We start from the raw sequence: 11,418 nt of genomic DNA, 5'->3' as shown, positions 1-11,418 counted from the left end.
AAAAAAGGAAACATGGCTTGTGTGGCAGGATTTGTTCTTATTGACTCATTTTTATGTGAGCCTTCACCTTGGAAACATTCCAAGAAGACTGGTGTGTGCTGTTTGCCGGAGGAAGAATTCTGACGGTGGGTGGGGGAGGGGTGGGCAGAACAGGAAGTCGGGTCACCAGGCCTGAGGGTCTGTGGGTGGGAGGTCAGAGGTCTGTGTGGAGCCCTGTAGAGTCACAAAACCAAACTTAACCGATTTCACTCCACTGCACTCACCGGAGCTAGCATATAGCATGTCATTTTCTTCTCTTTTAAAATTTGCAGTTGGGAGAGACACACTCTATCGGCATTCCTCAGCATTCTCCTGTTTCTAAATTTGTCTGCAGGCCCCCAGGCAGTTAGAGGTCACCAGCTTGACCTGTGGACCCAGGAGGCTCACCTCACCATCTTGGAGCTGGGTCTTCAGAACCAGCTGCTGTCCTTCTGGCTCTAGCGACTTCCACACTGTCAATCTCAGACATCGTCTTCCTTCAGGCTTAGTCTCCAAAAGGGACGCTGAAGGAAAAATGTAGGGAAAAAAACATTCAAAAAGTCCCAGGAAGTTGCAGCGCCTGCAGGAGGCCGCTGAAGCGCTCATGCAAACCTACAGTGTTTGTTGTGGGTCTCAACAAAATGTGGTGACATTTCTAGTACGGTGTCACCACAATGATGACCTGCTTACCTCCATTGCATTATTCAGGCCTCAGCTGGAGCGTAATCCAAGTTTAATGTTGTTCCTAGGCCTTAAGAAAAAGAAACTATTTTCTTTCTACACAAAGCTCTCTCTCAAGTAGCGGTATGGCTAGGGTGTTCTCTTTTCATGCTTTTAAAAAATACCGTAAGAGCACACCACACTCAACCCACGCGAACCTTTCAATTCCCGAGTGTGGAAATGTTTGTTAATAATACTATGGAGGCTAGACATACTTATTTTCACCCAATTCTACAGCCACTAAAAATTAGGGAAATTATTTGTTTCCTTTGAAAATGATGCAAACCTTTAAATTTGAAACACAATATGAGGTTATGGAATTCAATTTTTATTTACCCGAGGTGGGATGAAATTCTTTTGCCTGAAACATAACGAAAACTTTTCTCTCTCTTATTTTTTGAGGCTGCTTAATGAACAGAATAGCTTCTGTCTCTTGTGAACCATTTCCAGCTACCACTGACGGGAAGAGCAAGGAGAAAACAGGACAGAGAGAGAGAGGAGAGAGACATCCCAGCTACAGCTCTAATAAAGAGACTTCCAATACGGCAGTGACATAGAATTCAAATCACAATGCAAAACAAATAAAGTCACCTGTCTATGCCATTGGAGGTTTAGCGCAGCAAGAATTCTCTTAACAGTGCCACGGAGGGGAGCCATCATTTCTCACTGCGATTTTGGAAATAAATACAACACAGCATTCTCTTCTCGGTCTTGTTTCAAAAATAAATTCCTAATAAGAGAATACCTGAAAATTTGAATACCAGAATGCCAAGTAGAAAAATACAGAATGTTGGATATAAGTAACAAACAATTCCGTCCTAGCAGACATTCCTTAAGACAAGCAAATGTTCCTAAAAAACTCAAATGGCTTCTCATTGTGCATAACAGAATGCTTGGAAGGGTACAAATAAAATGAAAAATAAAATTCCCCCTGCTTCAAATACGTTTACTCCAACAAGAATAAAAGAATGAATCAAACTATTTTAATATTAAATTCTAAGTGCATAAATAGAAGATAATCACTCGGTGTTAACATTTTAACTTTTAAAAAAGGAAATACATGGTTTAAGCTTATTTGCCTTTAAAATGTAATAAGCTTTGCCATCTAACATAACCATAAGCTAATTTATTAAACCTACGCACCACAGGACAAATGCGTTTGAGTCGGGCGCATTTGAAACATTGCAGATTTTGCATTAGTGGAATTTGATTCAATGAGGCACTACCCTCATCCGACACATGGTTGCCTGGAGTTAACAAAACGAGTAACTAGTAAAAGTATGTATGAGCATCTATGCACATAGAGGCAACGTATGAACATTTTAGGACTTCTGTTTCCCAATTGCTTTCCAGAAACTTTTGCTTGTCTACAATTAAATGTAGACTCTTACTAGCAGCACAGGAAAGAGAACACTCATCCTGCAGCCTTCTCACCACTGAGCATTATTGTTTTATTAACCTTTACCAGTTTCAGTCCCTCAAATGCTGTTATTGCTATTGTAGTCTACAATTATTAAATAGATGCATACCTCCATTTTCTGTTTATTTTTAGACTTCTATTACAGCAAATTTAAAACATACAGAAAAGTAGAGAGCATAGTATATTGAAGATCCAAGTACCCATCAGCTGAATTTAACCCCTGTTAACAGTTAGCCTTACCTTCGTCATGTACTTTTTGTCACTAACAGTCACGCCAGCAGACCCACTGGGGCCTCCACCTGTCCACACCGAGTCTCCAGGTCACCATGGCCTGACCGGCACCAGGTGGAGTGTCGTCACGTAAGGAGGCAACACGGAGAGAGTAGGGCGCACTGCAGCCTCATTCCAGGAAACGTTTTCTTCTATCTTTCCTCTCGGAGCCTGAGCTACAGAATGGTTACTCTCTTTCCTGAAGCCACTAACAGTGTTTGGGGATTGGGCCCATTTAACCAGAACACAGAAGGGAGTTGAGATTAGCTGAATAAATTAGGTCTCCCAAGCCCCTATTTTGTCACAGTTTACAATTATTTTTAACCTCCATAATTTATGTCTTCTCTACCGCTGATGACAGGTAATGGTTACCTTCCAATAATGTTGTCTCAGAAAGGCCCGGTCTCCGGGGGTGAATGTATTTTTCTCGCCATTTGTTAGAAACAGGCTGAGATGAGGGATCGAATGTGGAGCAGAAGGCAGGCCGAGAACCCATGAGAGCAGCAGTGGCACATGCAGGCATCGGATCCACGCACACACATCCTCCCTCTTAAATGCCACTTCCAGGTGTGACCTGGAGGCTCTGAAAGGCTGACACACGACGGGCAGGTCCCAAGGGCAGGTCTCAGTGGCCATGGGTCAGTCTCTTCCCTAATTCATCACATACCTGCAGGCATCCTGCTCCTCCCCTTCACAGCACTTTCCACAGTAGTAGTTTCATACTTATTGATGAATGTTTTCTTAAATACACCTTCCCAGCTAATATGTAAACTCCATGAGGGCAAGGACTGCCTCTAGTTTGCTCACTGTTACAGACCAGATATGCAGTACTGTGCTGGGTACATAACAGTGTTCAGGATGTGTGTCAGAAGGGAGGGGGAGAGAGGGAGGGAGGAAAGGAGGGGGGGGAGGGGAGAACCTCGCGCCCCCTCCTGTCCCCTCACCAGAGGCAGCTATTGCTGATACCCTTTCCTTTAAGTGCCAGAGATCTCCACCATTAGACGCTTTGTCTGGGTCTCAGTCTCCCCGCCATGGCAAAATCCAGGCTAGAAGAGCTGAGTATCCCCCTAAAACTCTCCTCCCAATCCGAATGCGTTGGACTTCCTCTAAATCCGGGCTTCCCAGCAGCCCAGGAGGCAACGGAGGAGGAAAAGGCCATCTGCCCTGTAAGCTACAGGCTCCTAGTTTTTACCTCTCATGATTGGCGTCAACGCGCCTGTGACCAGTCTGGGGAACCTGGAGTGCGGTTCGATTGCTTTAGCTGCTCGGCAGCCGGGTCTGGCTAGGCTGCTCTTCCAGGAGGGCTCTTTGACGAATGGTGCCCCAGGGGTGCTGGGGGGCCACGGTGGCCAGAGCTGCAGAGGCACGAGCCTGCCCTTCTAACTGGTTGATGGATCTAGGAAGGCTGAGTGACAGGAGCCAGGGTAGTAACTGCAGCCATCTTTCTCTTTTATGGTTTCTCTTGTTTTCCATTAGCTTTGACACTTTGGAGATTGAGCTTTGTACCTGACTCTTAGCCCAAGGCAATGTGTCGGGAAATGAGAGTTTGCTGAGAAAGTGACCCCCACCCGCAAACACCAAGTGCGAACAGCGGTCCTTACGGCCTGCCATGAAGAGGACCCAAGCTCAGGTTTGTGTCAGGTCCTGCGGGGGATTTGATAATGGAACATGAAACCAGCACCCTCTGCCCCTGCAGACAAGCCCAGGGGCTTTCAAGAAGAAATCTTTCTTTTTTTTTTTTATTTGTTTGCATTACGGTCTTGGAAATGAAAGCCTGTGTCCACTCCACACCCACAGAACAGTACCTTCTGCTATCAGTGCCGAGCTGGGAAACGCTGGATCATAGTCAACACGACAAGGAAATACAGCGACCACAGCAGCTCCAGCGTGAGGCCGGGCCACCACGCAGCACACAGTATGTTCCCACCGGCGTCAGAGCTGCAGCAAGGACAAGGACCCTGGAGCAGCGTTCCGTGGGGGACAGATGTCCAGAAAGCAACCCATTGCCACTCAACACTTTGTTTGTTTTGCTGGAATGCACATGCCTAACAATTGTACTTTAGGTTTGGGGGAAGATGTTTGTTTCAGCTCGAAGACTTCCCCCCACACTACAGCAACCGTGAGGCCCAGGGCTGACCATCACCTCCCTCGAGAAAATCCCCGGTAAAAACTCATGAAAACATGTTCAGCCGTCACTTCCAGAGTAGGGGGCCTTTTTTTTTTTTTTCTACTCACTTTGTGAAATGACAGAGTTTCTCCACATCAGACATTTTCCCTCCTGCTCGGAAGAAGACCAAAGGAGCTGCTGCCGGGCCAGAAAATCTCAAGGAAACAGCTGAAAACAAGAATCCCAGCCCTGAGGGCCTGGGGGCCGCCCTGACTGAAAGAGAATGCAGTTTTCCTTATTAAAATAAATTAATTAGCCTAATAAATGGGAGAAGACGACAGAATGAGAAGGAGAATTATCCCAGTGTAATGTGTCTATTGAGGCCCTGAGGGGACACGGACTCTATAAAAATTCTTGGGGGAGTTAAAACAGATGTGCGCCAACCACGCATATTTCCTTCCCCACCAGAGGACCAGAAACCTCCAGAATTTCACACAAAACATTAACCTACAGACAGTCTATTTGAAGAAATCAGTGATTTCCCCTTGGTGGTGTGTCACTATTTATCTCACTTTTCAAAAAAAAACTAGTAAAATATCCTCGTCAAGAAAATGCCCTGATACTCTAAATCATCCATTTTCTCTCTAAAGTACTCAATTTTGTCTCTCTCTCTCTTTTTTTTTTTTTTGGTATTCAAAAACAACAAGCAGAAACAAAAGTCTCAGACAAAATATTCTAAAATGGTTAAAGACAAGTGGGTATTGAGACTAAGATTTGAGGAGGGTTAAAATAGTTTTTAATGGAATATGTTAATATCTTGGAAGCTTAGGATGTCGGGAAGAAATGAGGTCAAAAAGCTTCTCAAATTTCTTATCAATAATTGATATTAAAAAATCAATGGTATCCTTTTCAGATGAGTAAAATATATAAAATATTTTCAGTAATCAATGGACAGTACGTAATATTTACTGAAGGCCTACAATTTGCAAACTCTTCGTCTTTAAAGAATGTGTAAAGAGGAAAAGCAGCCCCTGCCTTTAATAAGTGAATAAACTCACTCGTGGCTCAGAACTTGGACACAGTGAAAAGGAACCAACCTTTGTAGCAAATATGTCAACTAAGGCACATGAGCAGTCAGTGCGATGGCACATCCAGAATATTCTTTCCATGTGGGCTGATCTAGGAAACGGTTCGTGTACCAGATGGAATCGGGGTAGGTATTACAGTCAGCAGACAAGCTAGGAGGTGCTGTGGTTCCCTCTTCCTGGGTGAACACCAGCCCATAACTTCGTAGGTTAAAATAATAACGATTATACACATAGCTCACGACTCTGTGGGCTGGGACTGGGCTCATTTGGAAGGTGCTTCTGCCCCATATAACGTTAGCTGGAGTGACTTGCTCAGCCGCTCGCTCTCAGCTGATCAGTGGACTGGGCTGGAAAATCCCAGACGGCCGCTGCCTCCACGGCCTCTCGCGGCTGGCTTGGGCTTCCTCATCGTATGGTGGTCTGAGACCCTTTACTGCACTCACAGGGACAGCTCCTAAGATTGAGGATCTGGAAGCTGCCAACTGCCAACTTGAAGGCTGGTCCCAGGATGGGCACAGCCTCGCTTTGCCACATTCTGTGGTCAAAGGATGTCACAAGGCCATCCCAGATTCTAGAGGGTGAAGGGGTGCGGGGGAAGGGGTGCGGGGGCGATAGATTCTACCTCTTCCTTGTTGGAGCAGACAGGAGGGAAGGAATTATTACTGGCTTTTTTGTTTTTTTGGAGACTATTATAAGCAAAGAGAAAAAGGGAAGAGCTCAAGTATAGATCCTCCCTTATATATTGACCTCTAAAAATAAAAAACCCATTTTTATTTTTATGGGGTTTTCTATGTCTAGTATTATGCTGACCACAAGGGGAAAAAAGAAATCTATTACTTGGCACTGGGATTCAGGGAGCTGTCACCCATGTTGTTTTGCGGCCCTGGGGTACTTATCACATGGGTTCTTATTTCCAAATAAGATACAGCATAAAAATCACCAACAAATAAGCCTTCACTGCTTACATAGAATCAAGACAGTAACGGAAGCCGTGTCTCACAAGTGAAGATTACAGGCAAGAAGTAAAGGTGGCATTCGGAATGCGATACAGAGAACTGGAGGTAGAGTTTAGTCTTAAGGTGAGACCCCTCCTTTGAAGTCCAGCAGCTTTCCTGGCGAGCCCCAGTTACCCTAATTTATGTAACACTGAAATGCAAGTGCACGTGCCCACCAATTACCAGGAAGATGCTTCTGCGGTGGCAACTCTAGATTTCCAGCTAAGTGGACAGCATTGAGTCCCACGTATGCTGCCCTGTTCCTCACCAGTTCTCTGTAAACGGCCATTATTGATATGGGTGCAGTTGGGGTTTTAAGGAGGGCCAAGGAATAATAGCACCATTCCCCCCAGTCTGCTAAGCTCACGGTGGACAAAACGTAACGCACGAAGAAATGAAAACGCAGGCTCTATTAGACATAGAAGCTAGGTCAGAAGATGTGGCTTAGCTCTGTGGCATGCATGGGCTTCTCAGCACAGAGCTTACCTGCCCAGGTCAGGCCTCCCTCAGGCGCAGGGCCTGCCCGCTCCAAGTGGTCTGTATGGATGACCAGACGAGACGGCAGCTGCTGGAGAAGCGAGCTCCTGGAAGTGGAGAAGAAGGCAGGCTGAGTAACGCACACTCACTCCCACCTCCCCAGTTGTCCAGCCAATGCGTTCTCTTTTCCAGGGAGAAGGGAGCGAGCAGGCAGGGCAAGAAGCCAGGGGTATTTAGAAAAGTCCCTTCTTACAGAAGTCTGATGAACGGAGAGGAGCTGTCCCCATGAACAGTTCCTTTTTAAGTAAACATATATTTTAATATATTAGAAATACCCCACACACGTATCTTGACCAGCCGGAATGGAATAGGTGTTTCCTGTCAGAGAACCCTGACTCTCCGTAGTTCTTCCTCCCATCACGTTTCTAAGCCCAGAAAAATCTCCAGAAGTTTTAAAACTCAGAGAGCGAGCCAAACACACACACACACACGTAAGGTGAAAATTCAAAGGAAAAAAACGTGAATTAAGAAAATCTTCACAGTGGTCAGCAGTCTTCACACAAAAAACCAAGGGACAACTCTAACCACTGTGCCTAACTGGAATTTGCATCATGGAGAGGAAAATCTATGTGCTTTTAAGAAAGTGCATCTGCTTTGGACAACAAAATAGCTTTTCCCTCCCGTCCCATGACGGCAAATATGGCGTGAAAAACGAAGCAAATGTTCCAAACGCTTGATCCTTCATGCAGATTGCAATTCGTGTTCTTCAAAAGCTGACGATTGGTGTTCATCAGCCCACCTCCCAGACCTCAGGGGTCATATTACTCGGCCCCCTGGATGCCACGAGGTCAAGTTCACAGAATTGAGATGCCCCATCCTGGGGGCCCACTGACCCAATCCCAAATGTACCCCCGTTCCGTGGGGAGGTTTGGGCTGGTGCTTTTTCTTCTTTTCTTCTCTGCTCCCGCTCCCAGAGTTAACCTGTTAATGCCCCAGAGCGCAGCAGGCCTCGGTCTGTTCCTGCGTTTTATAGCCTGACAGATATTCATCTCCGGTCCCAGCCTGCAGGTGGGAGCCTCACCGAGGAGCCAGGTGTCAGCAAATCAGCAGCTGCTCGTACATCACGCTGGTCATTACTGGAGGATCTTTCTGGACCTTTGCCCACAGCACCTTGCGATGGCAGGAGAAGGGGCCATAAAACCCTAGGCCCTGTCAGCCGTTGTCACTTAGGTGAGAATTTATCAGGTCTCCCAGTGCCCTCTGACTGGATTATTATGAATAATGAATGAGGCTTTATGCTGCTCTAGAGCTTTAATAAGACGGGGAGGGCTGGCAGAAACCGGTGCCCACAGTCACAGCCGCTCTCTGGGTGAGCGAGTCCGCAGCTGGTGGCCGGCCGAGCGGCCTCTGCTGAAGGGAGGTCCTGCCTTAATTAGGGAGCCGGCTTCACAGGCTGCAAGTTCGCCTGTGGGTGGTAATAAAGCACCAGGACTGAGGCTGTGTGTCCACACTAGTAAAAGGACATGAAACAAATCCGAGATCCCTTCATAAAAAAAAATTAGAATGCTTAATGTTCATCATCCATGTCACTGTCACCCTAACGCGAGAGTCTGGCGTGGACCGATCAGCCTGGTAGGACATTTCTAATATCTAAGTGTCTCTCGTGACGAAGGTAGGTAGGGTGTGTGTGTGGGGGGGGTGAATTGTGCCATTTCTCTAAGTGGGGTTACTCCTGTGTGAGCCCCCGAAATCCCTGAACAGAAACGAAGGAAGGCGTAGAAAACACAGGGGCAAAGAGGCCACTGAACCGACCAGATAACGATGTGTCTCAGAAGCGTCTGAACGGAAGTCATTTTCTACAACCATGACAGCCACGCCAGCCCTTCCAGCTGAGCCAGCCTCTCCAGGCTGTCATCCTGGCAATCATTTCAGAACACCCCATTTACTTTCTTTCAGGGTCCCGAAGTTTTATCAAAGAAACAAGTCCGTCTGAACATCTTTATCAGGAAAACATTGGTCCAGTGAAGTACGGAACAGTAATGGTCCTTTGATTTTCCATTTGAATCTCTTTTGAGGGCCAAGCCCTAGACCAGGGGTCGGCAAACAGGCTCGCGAGCCACACGCGGCTCTTTGGGAACATACATGTGGCTCTGAAGTAAAGTTGAAAATGAAAATAAAACTATTATAGTTTCATTTATAACATTTTTAAAGGATATTATTCACATAATGGTGATTTTATTTGTTTTATGGCTTTCAAAAATTTTTTTTATTTTAATTTTTTTATTTATCGAACAATTTTTAAATTGTTGTGAGGGACAGGGTTGGCTCTTCCGTCTCAAAAGTTTGCTGACCCCTGCACTAGACCATGTGTTGGTTGGTTTGTCTTCTTCAACAGACTCGCCAGCTCCTACTCAATTCAATTTCATTCTTCAGACATTTCTGAGCCTCTAAATTTTTCAGAGCTGTGGAAAATTAAAAAAAAAAAAGACATGGCCTCTACCTAAATGAGTGGATATCTAAGAATGATGTACAGGACCAGTATCCCTCTCCAGTGGTAACCTGGGCATCTATAGTTCAGCTCTCTAAGAAATGCTGCCATGAAGCTCCCCTTCCAGCTCATACGAATAAGTTTCAAAGATGTGGGTGTCCCTCAGCCTCAGCATGTAGGGTGACCTGGACCATCCCCTTAACTTCTCCCACTCTCAGCTGTCCCTCCTATACCATGAGGGTGGTAGACATACTTTCTTAAATCCCTCCCAGGTGAGAATTCTAAGACCCATAACTGGCTTGAGAGACAGAATAGACACACCTCTACTGCTGTTGTAACCATGAGAAGGAAGTCAGAGCCTAAAATATATTAAAAACTGGATCCTGAGGGGACCTCCCCTGCTCTTGGAACCAAGGACAAAAGCCCCTCCCTGATTCTCCAGGTAAGTCACCAAGTAGAACTGCTGAACGCCAACTTGACAACCGGCACTTGGCTCCCAACATGTTTTCACCCATTCTCTTCCCGTCTAGAGGGTGTTTTTTCTCCCCTCTTTTATTCCTAGACATTATTATTATCTTTTGTAGTTTAGAATTATGAAATATCTAGACCTGTAAGAGAATGCTGAGTTTTTCAAGTTGAATTTCTGCTAATTCCCTCACTGGCCTGACACTGCAATCTCCCCCAGGCGATCTCTCTCTCCATTGATTATATGGTCCGCCTCACCTATGGGGCACTGAATAGCAGCTTGTTAGATCCACACACAAGACTTACCGTATCTTCCTCAGATCCCCCAAGACAGACGCTGTGTCTGAAATTGCCTTGAATTCGTCATAACTGCCAGCAGCGTCTTCCTCATAGCATCTATGGAATAAAAATTTATTAAGCATCTACTGGGTGTCTGACTGTGTGCTGGTCCTTTGGGTACCAAGGCGGCTGGCACACATTCCTTGCCCCCACGGACTTCCCAGTCTGGTGGGTATTTAATATCGGAGCCGTGCATTTCTGGTTTAGATGACATCCTTGAGGGAAGGTAAAGCGATATGGACTGGGAGCAGGAGGCTTTAGTTAAGAAGCTATCAGGTTAACTATCTCATCCAAACAACACTGAAGCATTAACTGACGTGCTGATGTCAGCCTTTGTCACACCTAAGGGGGCAGAACTTTCTGGTAATTGTGAGGAAATTGTGCCAAGGAGATGTGCGTGTGTGTGTGTGTGTGTGTGTGTGTGTGTGTGTGTACAAGCCCATGCACTTGGGCTCACATGCTCTGCTAAAATGTGTAGTCTGCTGGAGAAAGGGGCCCTCCCCCTGAGCCAACACAAGTTCGTTATACAAAACCTTGGCCTTGGCAGCGATTCCTGCCACCACTAGGCTATAATCTGCTCGGCAGGCGTGGGGATGCCACAAAATCCCAAGGTTAATTGGGAATAAGGCAGTAAACACTCGCCATTCCCAGGGCACCTTCGAACTGAGAGGCTGTCTGAGGACAAAGTCTATTTCAGCTTTAATGGACAAAACTGCTAGTTGGCCTCTCGAAGGAAAAAAAAAAAAAAAAAAGCAATGGCAAGTTTATCAAGATTTTAGTAGAGCTGCACTGCCTTTTATTTTTTAAATGTTGCAAAGAACCTAGGGACTTAGCTGACAGATCCCCTAAGATTCGCCAACATGAGGAAAACGGCCAGTCACAGACACACACAGGCGTCTCAGACCACCCTGAAATAGTTTTACATCCTTACATTTATGGGGTCTCCTTGCTCCTGAGGCTTGTTACACCCTAACATGCAAGCGTGTGTAACGCTTCTGGGTCAGGATTGATATCTTGACACCACGTAGAGA

At 45.9% G+C, this 11,418-nt stretch overlaps 1 long non-coding RNA gene across 1 annotated transcript in view; it reads right to left on the bottom strand.

Moving 5' to 3' along the window:
- LOC109380427 (uncharacterized) overlaps positions 1-760 on the bottom strand; it is an 18,723-nt gene extending 17,963 nt beyond the window's left edge. Inside the window, exons 1-2 of the long non-coding RNA XR_002123472.1 lie at positions 709-760; positions 427-542 (exon numbers count right to left, since the gene is read on the bottom strand). This is a non-coding gene — a long non-coding RNA (uncharacterized LOC109380427). The remainder of the gene's footprint in view (positions 1-426; positions 543-708) is intronic.
- Positions 761-11,418: the final 10,658 nt, after the last annotated feature.

Source organism: Hipposideros armiger, unplaced genomic scaffold, assembly GCF_001890085.2.
Source record: "Hipposideros armiger isolate ML-2016 unplaced genomic scaffold, ASM189008v1 scaffold_37, whole genome shotgun sequence".
Taxonomy (NCBI): Eukaryota; Metazoa; Chordata; class Mammalia; order Chiroptera; family Hipposideridae; genus Hipposideros; species Hipposideros armiger.
The sequence above is the reverse complement of the archived record's forward strand: the minus strand, read 5'-3'. Positions and strand labels throughout refer to the sequence as shown.